The following is a 27,347-nucleotide window of genomic DNA, read 5'->3' on the forward strand; positions in this document are numbered from 1 at the left end:
GGAAGCAAAGCGTATTCTATCAGATTTTTTTTTATTAAAGTACATTGTCTTCTAATACTGTTACTCTTGCTTGATATTCTGTGTCATAGAATCTCAATCTGTGTATTTTATTGAGGATGGTTCATGCTGTAATTGCCTAACTTTTTGGTAAACTATGATTTCACATGCAAAAATTAAATATAAATTTATTTACAATTATTAAACCATAAATAACATTACTGCTACTTCTTGGAAACAGGCCTGAATTAAAAAGGTCTTCTAATGCATTTCTTCTCTATAACATTAATCTGTTTTAAAGCAATATGCTGACAATGTTGTCATAATAATGAAAGCATCTCCATTTGTGTTCAAGTAATAAGGATTCCTAAGAATATCTTTAGACTCACCAAAATATGACTCATTCCTGAGGTCTAAAATGCCAAATACTAACTAGTCATGTGTTAATCTACTATTTCTATAAAAAAGATGTAATTTCTTTGATGACAATTTTTTGTTTAAATATATTGAAGTTAAATAATTTAAAGAGATATACGTGAAAAAAATTTATCCATGTAATTCACAGAAAATCAATTCTGTTTAATGGTCTCCTTTCAGTTAAAGTTAGACTTTATACTTAATTCCATGTGTGTTACTCAATTTGGGTGTCTACCTTTTAAAAAACTATCAGTTGTAAAATATTTACATTCTCATTAATTTTGACTTGAGAGATTCTAAAGCAGTTTACTACAAAATTTAATAACCATTTAAAGAAATAATTGTCCTTTCTAAAATAGCATGATTAGCATATTTGGAAAATGTGTTAAAGGAAGCACAACTTTGAAGTATAAACCGTTTCTCATCACTGGGCATCTGGAGAAAAACCCTCATCTATCTCGATGGGGAACATCATGCAAGGAGTACAACAAAAACAGGCCCTGCTGAAACCAGACATGATATTGTACTTCCATTGCAAATTCATTTATCCACATGCAGAGTTCACTTTTTCTCACTCTTCTCCTTTCTCTTCAAACCCCAAATAAAACATCCTCAGTCTTCACTGTTTCAAATAATAACCTGGGTTTCTACTTCATTGAGAAAATTGAAGCAATGATGAAAGGTAGATGTATTATTTATTCAGTACAATACTGAATGGTAGTAGTGAAACCAGGTGTCATCACTTGTCCCTAAACTCAGGGGGAAATAATTCAGTCCTTCACTATGTAGTGTATTATTAGCCCTAGGATTTTCACAGATGCCCTTTACCAGATTGAGGAGGTTTCCTACTATTTGTATTATACTGACAATTTTTTATCTTTAATAGGTGTTAAATGTTTTTAAAAGTTTTCAAATCCTTTCTCTGCACCTACTGAAATAATGATACAATCCCTTCTCTATCCTGTTAATATAGTGAATTCTATTGGTTGTTGTTAAATGTTAATCCAATCTTGCAATATTGGATAAATCCACCTTGGCCTTGGCTTACTTTTAAATATTATTGGATTTAATATGTTAATATTATAATTAGATTTATGGTATCTATATTCATAAGGGAAATTGGTCTAGAATTTTTTTTGTAATGTCTTTACTAGATTTTTATTAATTATGTTAACTTCATAATACAAGTTAGGCAATGCTCTCTCCTCCTCTATACACTGAAATAGTTTATGCAAACTGGGTCTATTTCTTCTTTCAGGTTTGGCAGAATTCACCAAACCATTTGGACCTGGGGTTTCCTTTTGGTGGGATTGATGACAAATTAAATTTCTTTATTTGGTATATGTTGTCTCCTATTTTTTCTTCTGTCAGTTTTGATCAGTTGCATTTTTTATGAAATTCACCCATTTTATTTAAATAATTAAATTTGTTGTTTTTGTTATTAATTTCTTTATTTTTTGTTTCATTGCCTTGTGATAAAAATATTGTTTGCATTATTTCTTTGCTGAATTTATTGATGCTTTCTTTATGTTCTAATGTGTGATCTATTTATGTGAGTCCTATGTTTACTTGAGAGGAAATTATATTCTCTAATATGGGGTTTTAAGTGCTGGTATATTTTTATAAGATCTATGATCCTTTTATAATACTGTTTAGGTATTTTATATTTTGGCCTACTCTTTTGCCACTTAACATTTCTTGAGCTGATAATGGTGTGTTAAGTTCTTATTCTATGAATAAATTTCTTTCTATTTTTTGGCTCTCATATAATATTTTATTTATAAAGTTGATTGTGCTCATTTCTTGCACTGTTGTGTACATGGTCATAACTGTTATATATTTACTATGAGTGTGGCTCTTAGAATTTAAAGTTGTTCTTTATTGATTATATCTAATATTTGGTGTCTGAATTCTGCCTTCTCTAGTATCAGAATAGCAATACTTGATTTCTTTGTTTACTTTCTCTTGGATGGTATAGTTTTCTCATCCTTTAAGTTTTAGTCTTTAGAGTACTTTGCTTTGGGTATGCCTCTTGAATACAGTATTAAAATTAGTTTCACTTTGTGAGCCAATTAAAGTTTTTTGTATGTTTAATCAGTGTCAATTGCATTCACATTTATTTGATATAACAAATATGCTTGGCTTTGATTCTATCATGATATTTTTTTGTTTATGTTATATATACTGTATTCCATTCCTCTATGCATTTTTTTTTCTTTGTCCAGTATTATTGCTCTGGCACTTATGAAGCTCATGTTTTTATTCTAATGGCTATGATTATACTAATAACATATGTAGTACTCTTATCCTTTTTTTCCCTGCTTAAACTTTTAATATGGGTGTTGTAGCTACCAAAAAAACCTTTGGACTCTGCTATGGACTAAATTTCATCCTCCACAAACTCGTATACTAAACCCCCGTGTAATGGTATTTGGAGATGAAGCTTTTGGGAAATAACTAGGTTTGGATGAGGTCATGATGGTGGGGTCTTCACGATAGGATTAGTACTCTTATAAGAAGAGACATCAGAGAGCTCTCTCTCTCTCTCTCCCCTGTGAGGACATGCAAGAAAGCATGTATCTGCAAGCTAGGAAGAGAACTCTCACTAGAATCTGACTATGATGGCACTGTAATCTCATATTTCCAGACTCTGGAACCATGAGAAAATGAATTTCTGTTACTTAAGCCACCCTGTCTATAGTATTTTGTTATGGCAGCCCGAGCTGACAGAAACAGATTCTCATATGACTATATAAAAATCTATGAGCTTATTCTAACTTTTGCCATCCCTCTCTTCTCCTTCCACATCTTTAGTTGTATTATTTACATCTTGTCAATATGTTTCTCAGTTTTATATTGGTTATAGCCTTTGTTCCAAACTTCTACTCTTTGATCTATGATTAAATATATTCAATGCATACATTTTATTAAAATGTTTATTATCATTTCTTGGTTGGAAGAAGCTCATTTTCTAGTAGATTTCTCAGGAGGATTCTAAGGGCTCCTTGTGTTTTTGCATGTTCAGTGGCTTCCTATAGACTTGATTCTTGAACGGCAACTTGGCTAGATGTAAAATCTTTGGATCACTTTTATTTTTTGAATTCTTTGTTGACTTACATTCCCTGTTCTGTCAAAAATCAAGAAGTCTGACACCAATCTGATTGTTTGTCCTTTATTAGTAAACTTGGTCTTTTTGCCTGAAGGCCCTAAACATTTTTTCTTTTATCTTTATTGCCTGACAATTTTGATAGGACCCCTCTTGAAGTTGAAGTTTCTAGGTCAATGTTCACTGATACACAAGCTCTTTCAATATACAGATTCAGTTATACTTTTTATTTTTAGTATGTCTTCTTAGATTATAGTGTACATGCTTTTCTGTTCCACTGTTTTATTTTATTTTATTTCTCACAGATGCCAAAATATACATAAATGTCTGTCTGTATATAGGGGTGTGTGTATGTGTGCATGTGTGTGTGTAGAGAGAAAGAGAGAAAGAACCAAAAGAGCAAAAAATCTTAAAAAGAGAAGAAAAAATAATCCAAGAGAAAATGTTACATAAAAAAAGATACTCAGTCATTTGTATCATACTTGGAAATTTTTGCATAGGATACTATACTAATAAATACTAAATTCATATTTCAGTATTTAAAATAAATACTAAGTCATATTTTCATTTTGGAAGGTTATTTTTTGCTTTGTGGTTGCTTTTTTTTGAGGGGAGGAGGAGAATGGATTTTTATCATCTGATTTTTTTAAAAATTATGAGTTCTACAATTCCAATCCAACATCCCAAGTTTCATTCCATCTTTCCTTATTTGTAACTTATTTTCCCACTCATGAAATTACTGGTTTTCATTATTTGCAATATATTTACTAATTGGTTCAACCTTAGTATACATATTAATCATGTATTAGAAATACCAAACACTGATGCAGAAACTAGGCTGGTATTTTCAGGAGGCAGAGAGAAGCAAATAGGCCAGAGCAGGATAAGCAGGTCAGAGAGAGGTGAAAGTTTAGCTTGGAAAATTAGTCTAGGGTCTAGATTCAATTATGAGCAATAAGCTGGGTACAGAAATATTTTAAAGATATCAGCCATGCTTTGCTTACCAGGATTGGAGCAGTTATGAACAAAAGCATGTATAATAAGAATTTGATTCTATGTTTACTTTCAAATATTATCTAGCTTGATTGTGATCCATCTCCTCTTAGGAAAAAGAAGACCCAAAGTGTGTTTGGGCTTTGTTCCTGGGAGTTAAAATTTGCATTCACTTCCTTAACATGTTCACATATGGCAGAGTTTCCTAAAATCATTTTCAGAGAATGTGCTTTTTTTGGTTAGCTTTATTTTGTATTGTTTTTGAAAATTCTTTATGCGAGTAAATAAATGTGATTAATAAAACATTTAACTTCTCTTCAGCTCTACATTTCTGCAATTTATTTGACCATCATTTTTCTTTACGTAAATCCATTTAATGCTTCAGGTCAGTTCCATTAAGTACACTTAGGGAAACAATTAGGCAAATTCCAAGTCAATAAGAAATTGCAGACATATTGTAACCTCTTTTCAAGGGATAAGAAATATAAAAGGCTTTTTGAGGAGAACAATACTGTTAGCACAAGATTTGAATAGGAAAAAACCTTCCTAAGTGGGCTTAGCATAGATGCATTCCCCAGTAAAATGTTTCCTCTTTAATGAGGAAACATAGACTCAGAATTTGAAGAAATTAATCACTTTCATACCTAAAAGCCAACTTTTTAAAGGGGTATTCATTTTCATGACTGCAGTATAATGTTTCCAAAGATGGAATTTATCAAGAATAATATAAGGTCTGAGTCTCTCCAATGAATCAAAGTTATCAAAGCAACTGCATTCAGTAACTTGATTATAGAGGATAGAGTAGATCTGAAACACATCATTAGATTGCTTTGCTTCCACCAGAATTTTAAAGCCAAAATAAAAGGTAGCATTATGAAATCTGTAAAATTTCCTTTGAGATAAAACAAGAGTCATGATTTTAGAAAGAATATCAATTACATTATCAAAAGAAAATGGAAATTCCAATTTGGTCAGACCACTCTTTTTGCCCACTGCTCTACAGATTTCAGAGTCTTAATTCTGACTCTAAAATGCTTTAGTAAGTATTCATTTGCAGAATTATGTGTTAATACAGTGAACTGTTATATAGAAGATGCACTCTTCAAAGTTGGCTTATTTTGTATGCAAATATTAAATGACTTTCTGTGACTTAATTTATTTATCAAATGAATGGCAGTAACATATGTCCTTATATATAAATTTAGACCTTCATAGATTCAAATAAGTTATGGAAGTAAGTTATACATGTTCCATTGATTTTATAGAAAAAAACAGATATATAAATATATACCCCAAATGGTGACTAAGTAATTGTCACATAAATTGAATATTTGACAGAAACAGAACTAGGAGAGAGTTTCATATGCCAAGGCACTGCACAGCACTGTTATGCTTGAGAAACAGCAAAGCAACTTAGTTCTAGCCACATACCACTGCATCATACATCTTAATCATTTAAAAACTCCTGTTTAACCTTATATAGTAAAGATTCAAAACCTGATGTAAACATAAGTAAGAATCAGTGAAGTTTCATTATTTATTTCTTGTTTGCTTTCAGGGAGTCCATATGATTAAATGAGTGGAAAGGCAAATAACTAATACAAATATATAATAACTGTGGTAATATTACTAGAGCCTTCCTCTATCTATGTAAAAGTCCAATCTTAAGATGTGTGTGTGTGTGTGTGTCTGTGTGAGTTTGAACATGCATGTATACAGATATTAAGTTTTGCAGGGAGAGAGACCTGGAGTTTGAATCCTTTCTCTCCCATTCTAGCTGCATGCACTTGGTAAGTAAATTCAACAATACTGAAAACCACAATTTCCACATCTTTAAAAAAGGATGGTGATCGTTACTTCAAAGCATTGCAGAACATCCTCCCAACAAACGTAGTTTGTACTGGAACCAGCTCACACTGGCATGCAAAAACCACACGTATGCATCTTTTTTCAACTCCCGTTCAGTGACATCATATTGACAGCTTGAAAGCAGACTTGGTAGTAGTATTCACACCATGAAAACCACCAAGACATATCACCTCCCCCTGCTTAGAAGCAGTTTTCATGGCACAAACTGAATGTCATATTATATGTACAAAATGAATAGTAGTTCTGTAACCATTATTAAACCATTTAATTCTGGCTTAATTTATAAATTATAAATCTATATGAACATCAAAGAGAATTTGAGGGAAAGTAGTCCTAATTTAAGGTTTGAAGACCAGTAATATATAGCAATAACGATAACAACAAAACTTTAGAAATCCTGAATTTCTAAATTAAATAACCTTCAGTGGCTCTCTCAACATACAGACATATTTATGTAGAATTAGACAATTTTCCTAGAACTTTGTGATTAATATAATTTATTGCATTGTTGCCACTGGTTTACTGTATCTATCTATGCTTTCTTTTGGAATTCAGAGAGCTGTTTGTGCTTTCGTCTTTCCATGTATAGTTTGTTAGGTGTATGCATCTGCCCTTGGAGTCCACGACTTATGCTACCCTAAAAATAAAATTCTCTAAGTTCTTAAAACACAAAATAAAGTGTAATTTAATGTCACATTAGACTGATTTTTCTTCTGGACAAGAATGCAAAGTGAATCAATTTCTGTTGTTGGCATTGACAGGGCAATACCCTAGATTCCCATTAAGTCCAATCCTATAATGGTGGTAACAATTTTTTTTTAGCTTTGCTTTTTATTGTGCTGTGAATTTCAATAGAAATACTGATTCAAAATTTCCTTAATGGATTTTTTTCCTACAGTATGTGCTTTTACTTATGAGTGGGTAACTCTATATACTAGCTTGCAAAAATGGATAAAATATTGTAGATTGTTGTTATTATTTCCATGAAGAATTGTATGAATTGTTCTTGGAGGTAGAATCAGAAGTGCAGTGAAAGTGCGCAAAAGAACAAATAAATCAAGGAGAATATGTAGGACTGTGGAAAGTAACATCCATTTTTATGAAAAGAAATGCATACCTTTCTCTGGTGATTCTTCTCTGTTGTTAAAAAGTAAGTTGCTGATATCCATGCATGCTTACCATAAGATGTCTTTCTTATACATACTCTTTCCTTGGGCGCTTTTGTTGTTTTTCTATATTCTCCACAATGTGGGAATCAGTTGGTAACTTTAAATGAAAAGTTTAAAATGGCAATGTTAATTTGTGTGTCTATATATGTAAGAGCTTGGATCTGCAATAAAAATTGCTGTTATGATAAATAGGTGGTACAATATAAGGGAACATTTTAATCTAAAAAAATAATTACAAAGCATTTTGGAAAAATTTTAAATTATATTTTGATAACCACATTTGACTTTCTGATCATAAAACTTCAGAGTAGGAGAAAACCTATATCTCAGTGAAAACTACTGAAATAAATATCAAGCTGAATTCAGGCTTTGAGACCATTTCATTTGCTGTGAGTTAATTAATCTAGTTAATTGTCAAGTAAAGGAGTTATTATATGTTTCAGTGTTTGATCTTGAAGTAAAAATCATATAAACATTTCTGCTTCCATACTGGTAGAGAAACTAACACTGGATTAGCCCTTCCACCAAAAACAACTAAAAAATGGACAAAATATACAAAAAGTACTAATTTTATACATTGCCTAAAAGGGAGCACAGGTTTGAAATTTGTAATATGGAAAGCAGATCACTGTTTGCCAATAGCTAGAGGAGAGGGAGAGGATTAGCTTCATAGGGATACAAGAGAATTTTGTAGGGAGATGAACATGTTCTGTGTCACTTTGTTGGTTGTTGTACAACTATTTATATTAGCTACAACTGAACAAATTATACACACAAAACTGGTGAATTTTATTTCATGTAAATTACACCTTGACAAAATAATTAAAAGAATTGATCATAGACCTAAAAATTAAAAGTCAAACTATATCATATCTAGAATAATTATTTTGAATATATCATACTGGTTTTTCAATAACAGAGTTTTGTTAGATATCACAAATAGACACAAATGCACTCTAGGTAAAAAGAAAAAGATAAGTAGAATCTCATCAAAAATAGTGGAAATATTTTCCACTATTCCAAAAATATATATACTTTTATTTTTCTACTTTTACTTTTTTGTTGTTTTTGTGGGTTTTTTCTTGTTTTTGTTCTTTATTTTTTGGATTATTTTTATGTGTATATTTTAAGTATGTGATAAAAAGAATATTGCAACAAAATACATCATAATTTAATTTCTTAAATTATTTAGAGAAAATCTTAAGAAAGAGCTAAATTAAATTAAACATTTCACAAAGAAAAACAAAGAACAATTACAGAAGACTTTTCATTAAAAACTGCAAAAGACAGTTACAAATTTAAATTACCAAAAGGAAAAACAAACAGAGAGGGACAGCCCTATCAGTGTTAAATTCTATAGCTAGCAAAAATACCTTTAAAAAGTGATGGAAAAATAGACTTTTTCAGACATATATAAAGTGAAACAATTAATCACCAGAAGACCTGAACTACAAGAGATGTTAAAGAAAGTCCTCAGTAGAAAGAAAAACTCACTCAGATGGAAGCCTGAATCTACATAAAGGAGTAAAGCTCACTGAGAAAAGGTAAACATGTGGACAAATATAAATGACTTGTCATTTTGAACATTATCTTCAGGAACTTCCCTGACAGTCCAGTGGTTAAGACTCCATGCTTCCACTGCAATGAGTGCGGTTCAATCCCTGGTTGGGGAAGTAAGGTCACAAATGCTGCATGGTGCAGCCAAAACAAAAATAAATAAATAAATTAAAAAAACAACAATCTTCAAAGTCAACAATTAAAAAACAAATATTAACAATATATTGGGAGGTTTATAACATATGTAGAAGTAAAACATCTGACAACAATAGCAAAAAGGCTACTAGGGCAAAAAAATGTTCTATAAGAACAGAACATAAGGTTCTTACAGCCTATGTAATATATTAGTTGAAAACAGAGTGTGATAAGTTAAAGTCATATAAATGTCAACTCTAAAACAACTATTGTTTTCAGTAATTAAAAACCAACAAAGGAAGATGACAGAAACATATGGAAAAGAACAGATGGAATAAGAGAAAACAAATAATAAATGATAAATTTAAACTCATTTATATATTATATAAGAGATATATAAAATTACATAATTCTATTAAATGTAAATTATATAAGCACCCCAATTAAATGGCAAAGATTTTCAGATTATACATAAAAAAGCAAGACTCCATGATATACTGCCTATACATAATCCACTTTAAACATAAGTATACAAATAAGATACATACATAAGGATAAATATAAATATGATACAGCATTCTAACGCTAAATAAAATGCTAAAATGAATATATTAATATTAGACAAAGAGCCAAAACACATTATCTGGGATAAAAAGGGAAATTGTATGCTGATAAAATGTCAATTCTTTATGGTGGCATAACAATCCTAAATGTTTTTACACCAAATTAAAGGAATCCACAATACATGAAACAAAAACTGATAGGACTACAGGAAGAAATAGACTCATTCACAACTTTAGTCAGAGGTTTCAACATTCCTCTCTGTTTCTGTTTTTATTGAATGTGCATTAATTTTTAAAACTATTTCCTGGGCAAAAGAGAAATAAGGTTATCTCTTGGAAATGATCTGTTATGTTATACATAATATCTATAAAATTTGATGTTTATATTATTTAACCTATCTATCTATATATATATATATTTTTGGTACCGGGAGTGGGGTACATATATTTTCTTTATTGTTGTTTTTTCTGCCAAATTTGGAAGAAGAATATTAAAATTTAGACATATAATTATAGTTAATTTTAGCAAATTCTATTAAGCTCATTCTAAATTATTAGAATCTTCATGTTTGCAATATTACAAAACAGTTTAGAAATATGTGACAAGCCACATGAAGCTAGTACATATAATACACTGCTTTTATTACTGTTGAAGGGCTAAGGAAAGAGTAGATCTTGATGAGAAAGCCAAATTATACTGTTTACAGAGCTCTACAGAACAGCAGTGTCAGGCTAGGGAAGATGTCCCTCTACCAAAGAACAAATCTGCTCCTGGAGGGAAGAGAGCAAAATGTGGGTTTTCTGTGAGTAGATAGTCTCCACGAGGCATAAGAATAGAGCAGAGTGAGCAAGCTTGTTCTTCTATTGCCAAATTTGCAAGTGAGACAAGCCATAACACCTTTCCTAAAACAGAATTCAGAAAAGGGGCAGAAAGAGGTTGGAAGTGTTTCATTAATTAGCTTCATCAGCATGAAGGAAAACATCAACAATAAGTGTGACGTACTTTCTATTTGAATGGATTTTTCAAAACATCTACCATTAAAATATCACTCAAAATTGGAGCATTTTCCATTATCAAAATATTTTAAAATATGATAATTAGTATTAGGAGTTAGCTAAATAACCCAAATCAGATTGCCATACTCAATTTGTGTTTATACAATAAAATATTCCTCAAAAATTTCTGAATATATCTAGTTCAAATAAACTGCTAGAAACACCATCTAAAACTACAGATGTCAATGACAGGTGTTTTATTTTTCCATAAAATATTCAAAAAAAGGTGTACATGTTGAGTCAGTAAAATGTCTTTCAAACAAATATCTACTGGGAGTTTTTGTAACAGTCTTTCTGTAAACAGAGCATGCTTTGGAAAGTAATCATTTTAGTATATTAATCAGTAAAGTGTCTGTGGCATTTTGATGAGATTTAATTTGGAGTGTAATATGCATAATATCAGCAAGATTCCCCCAGACACACAGAAAAATATAGCAAATCAAATTTCCCTTTTAACCAAATGTATTGGAAAATAGTAGAGCATCAATATGTAACCTCCCTTGAAACCCAAGGTGAATATTTAAAAAAATAAAAGGGAAACATGAGGAAAACCATTGTGAAGACAGAAGCATCTTAGCGTGATCATTCTATGAAAAACTGAACTAAAGACAAAGCATAGGTTCCAAAGATTCATATGAAATCCTGGAGGATTGCCTTTTACATACTATCAGTCATTGGCATTTGCCCTCTCATCATTGTCTTGTCTGTATTCCACAATGGAGCAGTGACCGTTCTTTGAAACACTCAACCCACCAAAATAACCCAAAGCTTTATGTTTTTCCTGTGTTACCATCAATTTTCAAAGATGATATTTAACTATGTTAAGGGTCAAACTAAGCAGACAAAAAACGCATGTCAGTTTTGTTGAAAATAATTGGAATGGAAAAAGATAGAGATGGAAATGAACCAAGTATTCAAAACCGATAAGGCTAAATGGGAAACACAATAAAAATCATAAAGAACAAAAAAAGTAAATGTACTCTTTTAATATGTGAGGCATAAAAAGGTTGCTTGTGAATTATTTAAAGATAAAGTTAAGAAGGTTAAAACATATCAAACCTGATATACAGGGAACATAATCACCAACTTTTTATTCAATTGAGAAAAATAAAGAATTCTGTGATTAAATTTTCTTTTTGTCATAAGACTATACACACACACCCACACCCACATACACACACATATACATACATATTATATGTATGTGTGTGTATATATATAGTATATATGTGTACACACATTCATCTCTGCCCAAATTTTATTAACCGTTGATTTTACTTGAAAGAGCAGAATTCTTTATATATCCTGGCAATTTAATAAACTATTGAATTTTTTAAATCTACAGTGATATCAAAATACTTTGGTAATGTAATTCCTTTTAAAATGGAAACCTCACTCCTCCTCAGCTAGAACTTGAACCCAGCCACACCTCAGACTGGACTTGAACCCACAATTCCTGACTTAGGAAGGGACTCGAACCCACTGTCTTTTAATTAAAGCTGCTCACCTGGTGTCAGGACTTACTGAAGCTCAAGTTCTTTTGTCTCAGCACAAAAAGAATTCACTGTGAGGCAAAGTGATAGGCAAAGAGTGAGTTCATTAGCATAGGAAGCTTGTAAGAGATACAAGCAGGCAGGCAAGGGAGCAAAGCCCTGAGAACAAAGAGAACTACATTTTTATAATCAAAGAAAAAGTGGGGATGGGAGAGGACCACCTTCTTCCTCCCTCTTAGGTAGACGTCAAGGCTTACATCATTAGTTCCTCCTTTAACTCTATTAGTCTAATAGGGACTGTTATGGCACTATTTAAATCATTTGTGTATTAGTAAAATGTGGTAGCATATACTAAAATATGATAATTTATCTGGAGTTTCAGCATAATGGACCCTTTCACCTAGTTTCTTTCCCCTTTTACCTATTATCCTGTTTTGGCTACATGCAAGAATGCAGTTTTTCTTAGGGTCTGTTATCTTATAGACCTCCCAAGGCCAAATGCAGGTCTTGTATCTATTTTTTCTGCAGTAGTAGCCTAAGTAAGTGTGTTTAGTTTCAGAGTATTCTGATTGTTGCTTAGCTGCCAGATGTTCTGGGCATTTTCTGGTTGGTGTCTAGCTTATGGCCATCTCCTGAAGTCCCTCTCTATCTATCTCCCCCTCGTGGGGTTTCTAGCTGTGTAACTATCTTATTCTATCTCTATCAAAATGATCTTTCTATTAAGAAATTACTATATAAATATAAAAAATGTCCCATTTAAAATATTTTAATGCATTTATTTCTATCAGGATATCAATTGCAATTAGATAACAATGTTATTGACTGAATAGTATAGATTCAGCAAAAAGTGTTCAATCATTTCTTTTGCCGTCACAGGTAACTTTAAACATAATGTTATATTTTGAAGCCAAACAAAAGTGGGTGAGGCAATATTTACTTGATTTTTCACAATTGACACAATATGAATTCTTGAGCCCAGCATTAGTTTGAATGATACTGGGGGCCACGTTTCAAAGTTTTGATTATAGTTTGAAGGAGCCATCTCCATGATGAAGTTAGGTTCTAGGCAGAGGAACTGCATATTATTCATTATGTATTTATTCTCAGACCTTTAGCTGTACAATAAATAGAACTTTTATTCATTGAAACATAAATTCAGTTTTGCCATTTTGGCCATTATTGCTTAATTGTGGTCCAAATAATCATTCATATACCAATCATTAATAATATTTAATACCTGTTATGGACTGAATTATGTTCCTCCAAAATGTGTATGCAGGAGCCCTTACCCTCAATGTGATTGTATTTGTAAATAGGACCTTTAAAATTTTCAATACAGTTAAATGAAGTCATAGGATGTCCTTAGAAGAAGAGGGAGAAACACTAGGGATGCTCACACATAGAGAAAAGGCTGTGTGAGTACTCAGAGAGAACATGACATCTTCAAGCTAAGGAGAGAGGCCTCAGGAGAAACCAAATCTGCTGACATCTTGATCTTAAATTTTCAGCCTCCAGAACTGTGAGAAAATTAATTTCTGTTGTTTAAACCTCCTAGTCTGTGGCATTTTATATGGCAGCCCTAGCAAACTAATGCAATAATACCTATAGGTACATTTATCTTGATTAATTGATTTAATCTTCCGTGCATTCATATTAATGGATGTACTAAAATTAATCACAGATAAAATTATCTATTATATAGATAAGTAAAATAAGACAGAAATGTTAAGTAAATCCCCCTAGTACACACTGGTAGTAAACGACTTATGTAGTACTTGAATGCAAATGCTTGGACTCCAGAACGCTTGAGATTACCATTTCACTATGACTTTTCTCTGGAGCTAGCAATCTAGCTATCTGTGTATATCTCCATTAATCTAATATCCATTCATTCATCTATCCATTCATCAACCTACCTATTCACCTACATTTTTAATCTGAATATTCAAAACATGTCTATATTTCATTTTGGAATTTTTGTGTATTTAAACTGCATGTCATGTATAAATAGGTAAAATTCAATAATGTAATTTTTGAGAAAGAACTATGACAAATCTTTTTTTATTAGAATTTTATTTTATTTATACAGCAGGTTCTTATTAGTTATCTATTTTATACATATCAGTGTATATATGTCAATCCCAATCTCCCAATTCATCCCACCACCACCACCACCCTCACTTTCCCCCCTTGGTGTTCATATGTTTGTTCTCTACATCTGTGTCTCTATTTCTGCCTTGCAAGCCAGTTCATCTGTACCATTTTCCTAGATTCCACATGTATGCGTTAATATATGATATTTGTTTTTCTCTTTCTGACTTACTTCACGCTGTATGACAGTCTCTAGGTCCATCCATGTCTCTACAAATGACCCAGTTTCATTCATTCTTATGGCTGAGTAATATTCCGTTATATATATGTGCCACATCTTCTTTATCCATTCATCTGTCGATGGACATTTAGGTTGCTTCCATGACCTGGCTACTGTGAATAGTGCTGCAATGAACATTGGGGTGCATGTGTGACATAAATAAATTCTTATTTAAAAAATCAGTTGAAATCTTTTATCCATATGTGGTGCTTTTGGGTTATGCATAATTATGGCAGAATCTGAAATTCACATTTTTGAAGCATATTAATTGAAAACCCTGCAAATAGTCATGCAACTAGAAATAGGAATTGTGTTCTCAGTGTTTCAAGGGATGTGAAACCCTGAAAGATAGTAACCCTGATGAATGTTTACATAATCATTCACCGTTACCACCTCTGTGGATTTAACTCCTGGTGGATTTTGAAAATTATTTTCAAGTTCTTTTGGATGACCAATGCTCCAAATATTCTGTCATTCCCTACACTTGTGTCATTCTGTATTGAAACTTGATGAAAAACCAATTATCTAGACAAATTGGTACCTGTTCAATAACTTTTCATTGATTCCTTATAACAGATGTCATCTTTTGATGATATTTAAATGTGTCTCTTCAAAATAACAATTTTAAGATTCAATCTATGTATATTTCCAATATTCAATTAGAATATTAGGATATCATTAATAGATTGCAAAATAGTTAGTGCAAAGGGAAATTTGTATAAGATCATCTAACCCTTGTCATGGTTCTGAGCATTTTAAAGCATGATTGAATTTAAATAAAACATTAGTAAATTTTGATTTAGATATGTAAATTGACTTGTTAGCTCTAAAACAGCCTATATAATAAAATGCATAGATTCTGCATTTTACAAATATTCACACAATATGTAAATTATAACTGACCTATTTAAGCTTAAGTGAACCACAGAAAATATATTAAAATAGAAATACTTCCATTATTTTCTGTTATAAGAATGAAAAGATCATATTTTGACATATTCTTTAGAAAAATAAGGTGAAAGGAGTTTTCTCCCTTGGATAATAAAATAATGTTTATGCCTCTAAGTCAGTAAATGTAAGAAGTTAGGCCTGATAAATTCGGGGTGAACAAAAAAGGGATCTCCAAAAAAGTAATGGTGACAATAGGCAGATGTCTTTTGTAAGTCTTTATTTCTATCTATAATTTTGTGTGTGTGTGTGTGGTACACGGGCCCTTCACTGTTGTGGCCTCTCCTGTTGCGGAGCACAGGCTCCGGACGCACAGGCTCCGGACGCTCAGGTTCAGCAGCCATGGCTCACAGGCCCAGCCGCTCTGCGGCATGTGGGATCTTCCCAGACCAGGGCCCGAACCCGTGTCCCGTGCATCGTCAGGCGGACTCTCAACCACTGCATCACCAGGGAAGCCCTCTATCTATAATCTTAACTGAAGCTCTAAATACTATAAGAGAGTCGCTGAAGTTCTTTAAAATGTAACAGAAATGAAGGCCATGAAATTAAGTTGGAGTAAATATTTTTTCAAATGTGGTCACATATAGAGTCCATCCAATTTACAGAGGCAGGAATTTAGGTAGATACTCAAGCTCCAAGAGTCAAAGTGAAGACCTATAATCTGGTAATTGAGTCCTGCAAAGTCTTTCTGTACCCTAGATCATCAGAAAGATAGTAGATGACTTCAGTTTTCCAAAATTAGAAACAAGCTGAAAATCTGGAAAGCTTGGTGTCAGAAGAAATAAAAGGCTCAAGTAGGTGACAGCGATGAGGGAGCAGAAATTCAAGATCTGCTGTCATTAAGACAACACAACAGCCATTAGAAATACCAGCGTGAGCCTACTGTGAGTCTAGGACATGTTGGCCCTCTAGGCACATGTATACTTTCTGTAACCCCATTTTCTCTAACCTTTGCCAATTCTATCATTCTATCATGCTTATATTTAAAATAATAAGAAAAATGTCACTAGTTCATGCCCTTGTATGCATAATTCAAGACTTCAGCCCACTGGAAAAACCCTCTTTTTCTCAGCCCACATTTTCAGGTTACATGTATTTTCTAACATGTTCACTTTCTTCTTTGCAAACACCTCTTCACGTTTCTTGCTCTCTGCTCCTGGAAAAATTTCATAAAGGCAATACTTCCCAAATGCATCTGCTGCTGCCCTTTCCTGGTATGCCCATTTCTGCAAATCTTCTAAGTCCAAGTGGTGCTGAAATTCTCCTTTATCCCCCTTGTGTCATAGTTTTTCACTCTTACAAGCTACAACCTATTTCTTTCTTCTCTTAATTCAAGAGTAACACTTTTGCTCTTTCTTCAAGTCTTACTCTCTACCATGTAAGAGGTCATATGAGTACCTTTTAACTTTTTATTTTTTAATTCTAATATCATTTCAGATATACAGAAAGTTGCAAGAATAAATACAAAAATTCTCGTATACTCTTCACCCAGATTCTTCCATCATCTCTCTCTCTCTCTCTTTCTCATGAGAATAAGTTACTGATATTATGTCCCTTTCTCTGTAAATACTTTATTGAATATAGCACACTTAACAACATTAGGAAATTAACACTGATACAGCATTATTCTCTAATTTGAAGACATTATTCAGATTTTGACAATTTTCCCAATAATGCAATTTATATGACAGAAAATGCCGAAAATCCTGGATCATGCCTTGCATTCAGTTGTCACGTCTCGAGTCTCTTTTATTTTGGGACTTTTTTTTTTTTTTGAGAACAGTAATTTTGCATAAGATGCATCTCTCTTTGGAATGTTTGATATGTCCAGGTTATAGATGTTTTTTATTGTCAGGAACACCACAGAAGCAATATCGTGCTATTCTCAATGGCTTATGTCAGTTAGCATATGTTATTGAAATGTTTCATGATTCATTATGTTAACTTGATCACTTTATCAAGTTGTTCCTGTCAATTTTTTTCCACTATCTTGTAAGGAGTTATATTGAGATCGTATAAATATTTTGTGACACCTCAAAATATCACTCACTTATTTTAGTATCCATCAATGAGTCTTGCCTCCATTAATGTTGATAGTTGTTAAATGGTGATTTTTTGGATCTCTTCATTCCTTTCTTATTTATTATTTGAGCCTCTACTATAAGAAAGGGCTTTCCATATAAATATAGATATATAAACTATTAAATATGGCATAATAGTAAGTTAATTCATTTAAGAAGCTATAATCCTTTACTATCATTATTTAATTTGATGCTGAATTGCATCATATTTAGCCATGGGAGTTCTTCAAGTTGGCTTCTGTGTCCTTTCTGTGTGTCTCAATTTTGAGTACTTACATTCAGAAACAAGATCATCCAAGTTCATCTTGTACTGTTCCTGCTCCAGCCTGGAATCAGACATTTCTCCAAATAATTCTAGTTCCTATTAGTGGAGAGAGAGTATTTAGAAACCAGGATCTGGCTCTGGGTCTGTGACTGTTACTTGATTGCCTTGTCTTCTAGCACCTCTCAGACGGCAGAACCAGAAGTAAGATCTCATGAACTGTTTATCTTCTTCAGCAAATCCAATTATAAATTGGATTTTCTTTGTCACTCTTCCATATCAACCACTTTTCCTTGGGCACCTTTTACTTACTTACTTTATTTCTATTCTCTTCTTAATATTCCTGCTTTTCTTTAAGACCCTTTAAAAGTTTTCATTCCAATTTTTTCTTCCTTGACATCTTATCTTCATTCCTGATACAGGTAAGATAAAGCAGAGCCTATATACCTGGGTATATTTGCAAAAGCTTAGAACATGAAGAAATTATATGATTTCTTCATGAATGATAGGGGATGGATTTAAACCCAGGCATGATGACCCATAGTTAAGCATTTTCTCAGTCTGCTTTAAGAAAAACATTTCAAAACCCAGTCACTCCTATGGGTTTCATAACAAAAAGATGTTGGAGTCCTAAATCCCAGTGCTTGTGAATGTGGCCTTATTTAGAAATAGGGTCCTTGAAGATGATCAAGTTAAGACGAGTTCAATAGGGGGAGTTCTAATCCTATATGAGTGCATCCTGAAAATAAGGAGGCAATTTGGACATGGAGACAGACATACACACACACACACACACACACACACACACACACACACACACACAAACTCCATAAGAAGATGAAGGCAGAGGCCAGGTTGATGCACATACAAGCCAGGAAACACCAAAGAGTGCATTCAAATCACCAGAAACAGATTCTCCCTCACAGGCCTCAGTAGGAACTAAACCTGTGGACACCTTGATCTTGGACTTTTCGTCTCCAGAACTGTGAAACAATATCTTTCTGTTGTTTAAGCCACACAGTTTTTGATGCTTTGTTATGGCTGCCCAGCAAATTAATAGAATCACAAAAGAAAGTTGTTATTAAATTTCTACATTATGCTATATTTCTATATAGATCATAAATAGTGTTAAATTTTTCTCTTCCTATTTAACTCATTTGTGAAAGTTAAAAAAAAAAAGTTGTGTAATTCATTATGTACTTAATGGTCCAGACATTTAAAATACCAAACATTAATACCATGTATTAGAATAAAAACAAAGTACATCATAAACTAAATAAGAGATTAGAACAGTAGGTCATTATGAGAAAACAGAATATATTGGACTTAGGTAAAAATAACAACGTCTGGGTTGAACAATTTATACTAACTAAAGAAGAAGGATTTTAATGACATAATGTAAAAGCTTGTCTAATGGGAAAAACTTGGCAAGCGGAGGGTTTAGAGAGAAGTGCACACCTCAGTTATTTTGAAGGTACGTGTTTCTAAAGTTATTCTAAAATTTAATTTGGTTTAATTAAGTGAAAGGACTCTTTTGGCTCTGTGTGCATACAGGTGGGAATCAGTGAAAGCTGTTTATTCTTTGGTTCTACACATAAAATTTTCATGGTGAGGTTACTTCTATACTTTAAAGACAAACACTAAAAGTAGAAACTGTCATACTGTATAAAAGGGGAATAAAAATGTTCTTTAATTCCTAAGGGAATTGCTTTCCTATTCTTTTTTTTTTTTTTTCCAGTTTCAATAAAATATAACACCTTTGGCTTCCAGGATTTAAATCAAAGTTTTTATGTTGAAGATAAGAAATATTTTCTTAAATTCACTTATAAAAACTGACCTTTGTAAATTTATTTCAATCTCAGAAATCCTAGAGTGCCAATGAATTTTCTGAAAATCTACCAAGGAATGGATTCTGAAAAGTTGTGATATGTTTATTAACTAAAATGCCTCTCAGTATTATTCTTAGTCATTTCATCTTGGTGAAAATAAGTCTTAGAAAGATTTAATATTTTCATGACAAAATTAACCTAAAGTTATTAAGCCATTTTAGACCCCATGATTCCATGTCTTTTATTCCCTTACTCAAGACTAAACTCTTTTTTTTTTCTTAGTTACTTGCCAAATATATATTATTCCACTGTTATACAGCTCAAATTTCACTTCTTTTTTTAAGCTTTTCTGGTTACTTTTTCTCCCACCTCCCCAAACAGAGTTCAGTACTCAATCTGAGTGCTTATTTTATCACTGCCAATATCTTACTTGCAATGTTTGTGTCATAACTATCTGCAAATATGTCTTTCTCCATTGATAAACACGTTTTATTTTAGGGTAAGAAATTTTATTCTGGTTATCTTTTTATTCTTATGATGTATCATAGTGCTGCATGATAGTCTACAACGATGTTTACTAAGTGAATTAATAAAGTCATGTTTTCGTTACATATTAGCCAAAGGTCACAGGTCATTGTACATACCTCACCCATGAGTTTTGTTATTCCCTGTAGCTAGATGATTTGTACATCTTGGGTTTCCCAGGACAGTCCTGTGTTTTTTGTTTTTAATTAAGATATAGTTGATGTATTATATTACATAAGTTACAGGTGTACAACATAGTGATTCACAATTTTTAAAGGTTATACTCCTTTTGTAATTATTATAAAATATTGGCTATGTTCCCTGTATTGTACAATATATCCTTGAGGCTTATTTTATACATAATAGTTTGTACCTCCTTAATCCCCTACTCCTGTCTTTTCCCTCCCCACTTCCCTCTCCCCACTGGTAATCACTAGTTTGTTCTCTATATCTGTATGTTTCCTTTTTGTTATATTCACTCATTCTACTTTTTTAGAATCTGCATATAAGCGATATCATACAGTATTTGGCTTTCTCTGTCTGACTTATTTCACTTAGCCTAATATCTTCCAAGTCCATTCATGTTGCTGCAAATGGCAAAATTTCATTCTTTTTTTTATGGCTAAGTAGTATTCATTGTATACATATATACCACATCTTATTTATCCATTTATCTGTTGATGGACACTTAGGTTGCTTTCATACCTCGGTGATTGTAAACAATTCTGCTATGAACACTGGGGTGCATGTACCTTTTCAAATTAGTGGTTTTGTATTTTTCAGATATATACCCAGAAGTGGAATTGCTGGGTCATGTGGTAGTTCTATTTTTAGTTTTTTGAGAAACTGCCATAGTGTTTTCCACAGTGGCTACGCCAATTTACATTCCCACCAACAATGTACAAGTGTTTTCTCCACATCCTTTCCAACAGTTGTTATTTGTGGTCTTTTTGATGATTGCCATTCTGACAGGTGTGAGGTGATATCTCATTGTGGTTTTAATTTTCATTTCTCTGATTAGTAACAGTGTAGAGCATCTTTTCATGTGCCTGTTGGCCATCTGTATGTTTTCTTTGAAAAAATGTCAATTCAGGACTTCTGCCCATTTTTTAATCGAGTTGACTGGGTTCTCTTGATGTTGACTTGTATGAGTTGTTCATATATTTTGGATATCAACCCTTCATTGGTCATATCATTAGCAAATATTTTCTCCCATTCAGTAGGTTGTCTTTTTTGTTTTGTTGATAATTTCCTTTGCAGGACAGTGCTGGTTTATTCTTATTATCTTGGCATCCTGTCTGGCTTAGGCTTTTTACAGATTTATCATTTTTAAAGGGATTATTAATAATTACTTTAAAGTAAATTGGATAGATTGGGTGGGCCTTCAGTTTGTCTTCCTGCTTTAAGCCATGGTTTTATCCAGTTTGAGCCACTCATAGTGTGTAAGACATACTGCAGTGAATCGTGTCCTCATGTTAACCGGTTATTATATCTGAAAGATGAGCAGCAATTACTCATTTCTCTGTTTCCATCTTCTTCTAAAGAAAACAACTGACACTTCCCTTTCAAGAACAACATGCTGATAAAATCTTGTGTACTCGAACAGAGGCAAGTTGGGAGAGCTAACTTTCTCTGCTATGTGGGGAGTAGGAAGTGTTGGATGCTGTTGCTTCTGCTGGCCACGTAGTTTACAAATATGGTGCAGTTGACTGTGCTGTGGCTTTCATATCCAGTGCTTGATCCTTTGAAAAGTCCGTGGATAGAAGTGACTTCTGATCAAGCTTGATGCAATTGCTTAAACAATATTCTAGGTCTTGGTTTTTCTCTGATCTTATCTTGACTTTGTTTTCAGTGAGTAGGAACAACTACCCTCAGACTCTCTTTCTGGTAGCAAGATGGCAGTAGCTCCTAAATTTCTAGTTCAAGAGAAAAAAGAACTACTGCTTATAAATTCTCCAAATTTTCTGACATTCATTCAATAGACAGGTTCTGAATATTCACCATTCAATATTTGCTTGATTTGTCTCATGCATGCTCCTCTTCTGAAAGAATCCAAGGGCAAATTCCCATGGAGACTCTAAAACTGACCTCAAATAATATCTAGAAGGAGAATGGATATAAGATAGCAAATAAAACTATCTGTGACTCTGAGACCCTGGAATGTACTAGGTGTTCTATAATTATTAGTTTTCCTCTTTTTGCCATAAGTAAGGCCAACTGTGTAGGTATGCTCCCAAAAATCTGCTGACAAAATCAGTTTTAATCTTTCTGAGGTCAAAGTTTCAAAAGGGTTTAATTCAAGATCTAAATAGAGGCTTATCCTATTCACCAGATCTAGCATCTAGCTGCCCTTCTGGGTTTCCACAGGTATTATAACAACGCACTTTTGTTCACATTTGGAAAAAGAATAGTGTGGCTTTCTTACGAGCTCTTTGAACTCTATTAAAAAAAAAACCTTTGGCATATTTCATCATCTATTAAATAAATATTACATTTTGATATGAGAATTTGTTAAAAGATTAGGGATAACTAGTTGGAAAAGAGGAGAAAAGAAAATGAAAAATACTACATTATAAAGTAATATCTTATTTTACCCAAGAATGGCAGTTAAATACCTGAATTTAAAAAAATGGAAGCTTATTACCTATAGTGTTTTTGCTTTCCTGGAGACAGATTCAATTGAGAATGATAACCTCAGAAGGATGGTCTACTGACCCCTAAGTAGAGGTCTGACTTCATTTAAAGTTAGAGAAAACAGGAGTTTGCTGGGAAATGATGGGAGAATGCTACTAGTTTTCTTTCCATGGTTTCCTTTTTATATACTTTTCTTTAATCTTTGGAGAGACATTTTACAGTTCTGCTGCCCATAAAAGTGATGTTTGAATGTATTCTACAAAAGTTGCAAAGCTGGTAACTCATAAAATATTCCTGAAGTTGGCAAGTTTTGCAAGATGAAAGGTTCACACAGCTCTAACAAGTAACTAAAAAGGAGACTGGTGTAGTGGGCACCAGCACAGCAGTTTAAAGTCCCATGTTGGATACTGGACTGCAGTTTGAATTCTTGTCATGGACCCAGGAAGATAAATATTATCACCAACATGCTTCTCCTTCATTGGTGTGTTTAAGCTTAATTGACCTTACTACAAAATAATTGAAAATATGAATAAAACAACTCTGTTTTTTGTCCTTTTTTTTTCCTCAAAAGAAGATGAAAATTCTACAATGAAGAGGATTTTCACATTTATATTTAGCTCGTTTTGCTTAAGCTTGAAAAACAGGTCTCTAGTTTCTGCCAGCACTTGTAACCAAGGAGAATGATTACCACATGCAGGTGTCACTGATTGGTTGGAATTGAAAGCTACAGATTGTCCTGGAGGCCTGAACTGATCTCTCTATCCCCTAATCTCCATTTACTTCTGCCAAATGCCATTAGAGAGCACTCAGATCTGTTTTGACCGACAGCATAGCTAACAAGTAGGATCGATGTCAACATATAATTGGTGTTTATGGGGGAAATATATATATATATATATATGTAATAGATGAACATTGCCTGAAAATTATATTTCTACAAGTATATATTTTAAAAGATTAGTTATAAACATATTTTAACCAACTAAATGGACCTGCTGTTGAGAATTCTGCTTTCTATTCTAAATTTCCCAAAATACTTAGCAGTAGTACCTTAAGTAAGGAAAGGGGATATATATACACACACATATATATAAACAAACAACAACAGAAACTCACCTATCTAATGAATAGACATGAAGATTTATGACATAAGGCTATAAAATACTTAAAAATAATTATAAGTCCTTGCAGATAATATATAAAAGCCTTATTCATTAAGTGGACTGTATCTTTATTTATAGAACATACAGAAACTCTCTTAATATGTCTTCACATAATCTTTGAGATTAATTGAAGGTTTCAATTCCCTTTTGAAAATATACCAACTGAATAACTGTGTCTAATAAGTGCCTCTCTCTTTTGCTCCACACCTTCTGCCCTTCTTACTTTACCTAATGAAACCATTGCTAGATATTGTGTGAGGCCTTAGGATGTCTTTTATGCAAAATGTGGAAAATAAATCAGTAAACTAAGTTTCAAAGAAAGGCTTTGTCCCTACATCATAGGGTGCATGCATATGTTTTAACTTGAAATAAAATTTTTAAGGTATGTGTACATTTTTTGTTTGTATATGGTTCCTACTTTAACGTACTTTTCAATTAACTTACCAAATAATTGTTCCAATCGAGTAAGATAAGATGGCTCTTAAACTATATACTATAGAAGTATTATGAATGCAACATAAAACATAGAACTTTTAAAATATAATATAGTGATGGCACTGAAAATTATAATTTTATATTTTAAACATATGTCTTCAATTCCTCTCATTCAGGATTCCTTTAACTTAGAACCTAAATATAAAGAAAACTCAAGTGCAAATACTAGGAGGGCAGGGGAGATTAACCTTATATTTGCCAAATTTTTAGAGGCAGATTACAACTTCTACCTGTAACTCCCATTGCATCAAATGATACTATCCTCTCCAGAATTTGATTAACAAAAATTCTACTATTAAAAATGAATTCCATTGTTTTGCAAATCCTTCTGTTATGAATGAAGAATAAACCCATCAGAGCTTCAAGTTGGTGAACAAATGAAAGTGCTGGGACAGGTGGGTGTCCAGAGCGTGTGGAAGGTCCACACCCCACCTCCCCATATCTTGCCCTATGCATCTCTTCTATTTGTCTGTTCTTTAGTTGTATTCTTTATAATAAACTGGCAAATAGCTCTTCAGATGCTGCATACTTGGCAAGGCAGGTCAGTTTGATGTGGGAGTTCCTAAAGAGACCTCAGCTCTCACTGTTAATAGGCTCTGTGGCTCTGGTTTCCCGTCCATTGTGAATGGATGTCAGAAAATGTGTGTTAAAGATGCTGAAGTTGTCTTGTGTGGAGGATCCAAAAATACGGCTCCTTACTGTGTCAGAAACGTGCGTTTTAGAGCCAAGTTTTGATCAGACTCAAGCTGGAAGATTCTTTGCGAGCAGCATTAACAGAGCAGCATCTCCAACTCCCCATGGGAATTACTACAAAGAATCTTGCTGCAAAACATAAAATTAGCAGAGAAGAATGTAACAAATACACCCTGTAGTCAGAGAAGAGATGGAAAGCTGCTAAAGATGCTGGCTACTTTAATAATGAGATGCTACCAGTTGAGGTAAAGACAAGGACAGGAAAACAATGCAAGTAATGAGCTTGTTTGGTCCCAATGAGCCTGGAGCAGTTAAATAAACTTCCTCCAATTTTCAAGGAAGAAGGGACCATCAGTGTAAGGAATGTACCAGAAGTATCTGATGCTTTCATAGCTAGTAAAGATGCTGCTAAAAAGCATCACTTTACACTGACAAAAATTTTGAGCTATTTTGTATCTAGATGTGATGTCTCTGTCATAGATATTGGTTTTGTCCCTACCTCCAATGGGGCACAAAAGAAAAGGAGACTGAGTCTTAAGGACGTGGATTTGGTAGAGGTAAATGGAGCTTTTCCTCCCCAGTACTTGTCAGTTCAGAAGAGCTTGGATCTCGACCCAGCTATAACCAATTTAAATGGAAGAGCCATTACTTGGGATCAGCCATTGGGAGGATCTGGATCAAGCATTATTGCACACATGGTTCATGAATTAAGATGTGGAGGTGGAAAATGTGCAGGGGCATAAGCTTGCATTGCAGTTGGCCAAGGTATGACACTCATCATTCAGAGCCCAGCCTGAGGAGAGAAAGGAGCCCACCATGGCCCACAGTTACTTTACTTGGTCAGGCCACATTAGAACCTTTAGAGCAGCTGCTAAAACTGGCTATGCCCTGCCACTGAAACAGTGATTGAGTGTGATCAAGTGTTGATGAGGTAAAGATGTATTTATCATGAGTTAAGAGCTCAGGCCAGAAATAAGTTTTCTCAAATTTGCACTAAATATGATGTATTTCTGAACTGAAGTTTAATTATAGAAGGCCTTAAAAAAATCATATTCTGGCCAATGACCACCACACATGCTTTAGATCATATGATTACAAGGAAATTGAATGTGTTGCCTTAATTTCCAAAAATAAATAGATGAATGAATCCATGAATAAATACCTTTATGAGGAATTCTTACATTTTCTTATGATTTTCTTTTTACATTTTATACTTTACAATGGAATATTCTATTAACATTCTTTAATAGAAACAAGTGAGAAAGAGCAAGCCCCTGACATGCAGGCTGTGGCCTCATAACTCTCAGCCAGGCCTTGGTGTTGCTTCAAGTTGTCCTGGCACTCACATCTAGATTTCCGCGTCTCCTGATGAAAATAATCTTTTTCACAGAACCTCAAACTCAGATAAGACCATTCTTTGATCTTTATGGATAAAGACAAAACCAAGACCATTCCTTAATCATGGCTGAGCATAGACAAAGCACTACCCAACACACAGCTTCACAAGTATGACCCTTCCCTGGTTAATATGTTTTGAGATACCCTATCATAGAATTGCTTCCTGCTCCTCATAGGATACAATCCAGTGCAAGGTACTTCCTTAAAGGCTCCTCCAAACAACTCAACCAAAGCCTAAATTGTATAATAGGCTTCCTTTTAATACCCACTATGATGGTATTAATTTTACATGTCAATTTGACTAGGCTAAGGGACGCCCAGTTAGTTGGTAAAGCATTCTTCTGGGTGTGTCTGTGAGGGTGTTTCTGGAAGAGATTAGCATTTGAATGGGTGAAGTGACTAAAGCAGATGGCCCTCCCCAATGTAGGAAGGCATTATCCAATCTTTTGAGGGCCCTGAACAGAACACAAAGGCAGAGGAAGAATGAATTTGCTCTCTTTCTGCTTGAGCTGGGACATCTTCTCCTGTCCTCAGTCATCAAACCTCCTGGTTCTCAGATCTTTGGACTTGGACTGAATTACACCACTGGCTCT

At 33.3% G+C, this 27,347-nt stretch overlaps 1 pseudogene across 1 annotated transcript in view; it reads left to right on the forward strand.

Annotated features, from left to right (window-relative positions):
* LOC307057491 (3-ketoacyl-CoA thiolase, mitochondrial-like) overlaps nucleotides 1-26,099 on the forward strand; it is a 30,841-nt pseudogene extending 4,742 nt beyond the window's left edge. Inside the window, exon 2 of the transcript in view lies at nucleotides 25,144-26,099. The product of the transcript in view is annotated as a 3-ketoacyl-CoA thiolase, mitochondrial-like (transcript). The remainder of the gene's footprint in view (nucleotides 1-25,143) is intronic.
* The last annotated feature ends 1,248 nt before the right edge of the window (nucleotides 26,100-27,347 follow it).

Source organism: Hyperoodon ampullatus, assembly GCF_949752795.1.
Source record: "Hyperoodon ampullatus genome assembly, chromosome: 8".
Classification (NCBI taxonomy): Eukaryota; Metazoa; Chordata; class Mammalia; order Artiodactyla; family Ziphiidae; genus Hyperoodon; species Hyperoodon ampullatus.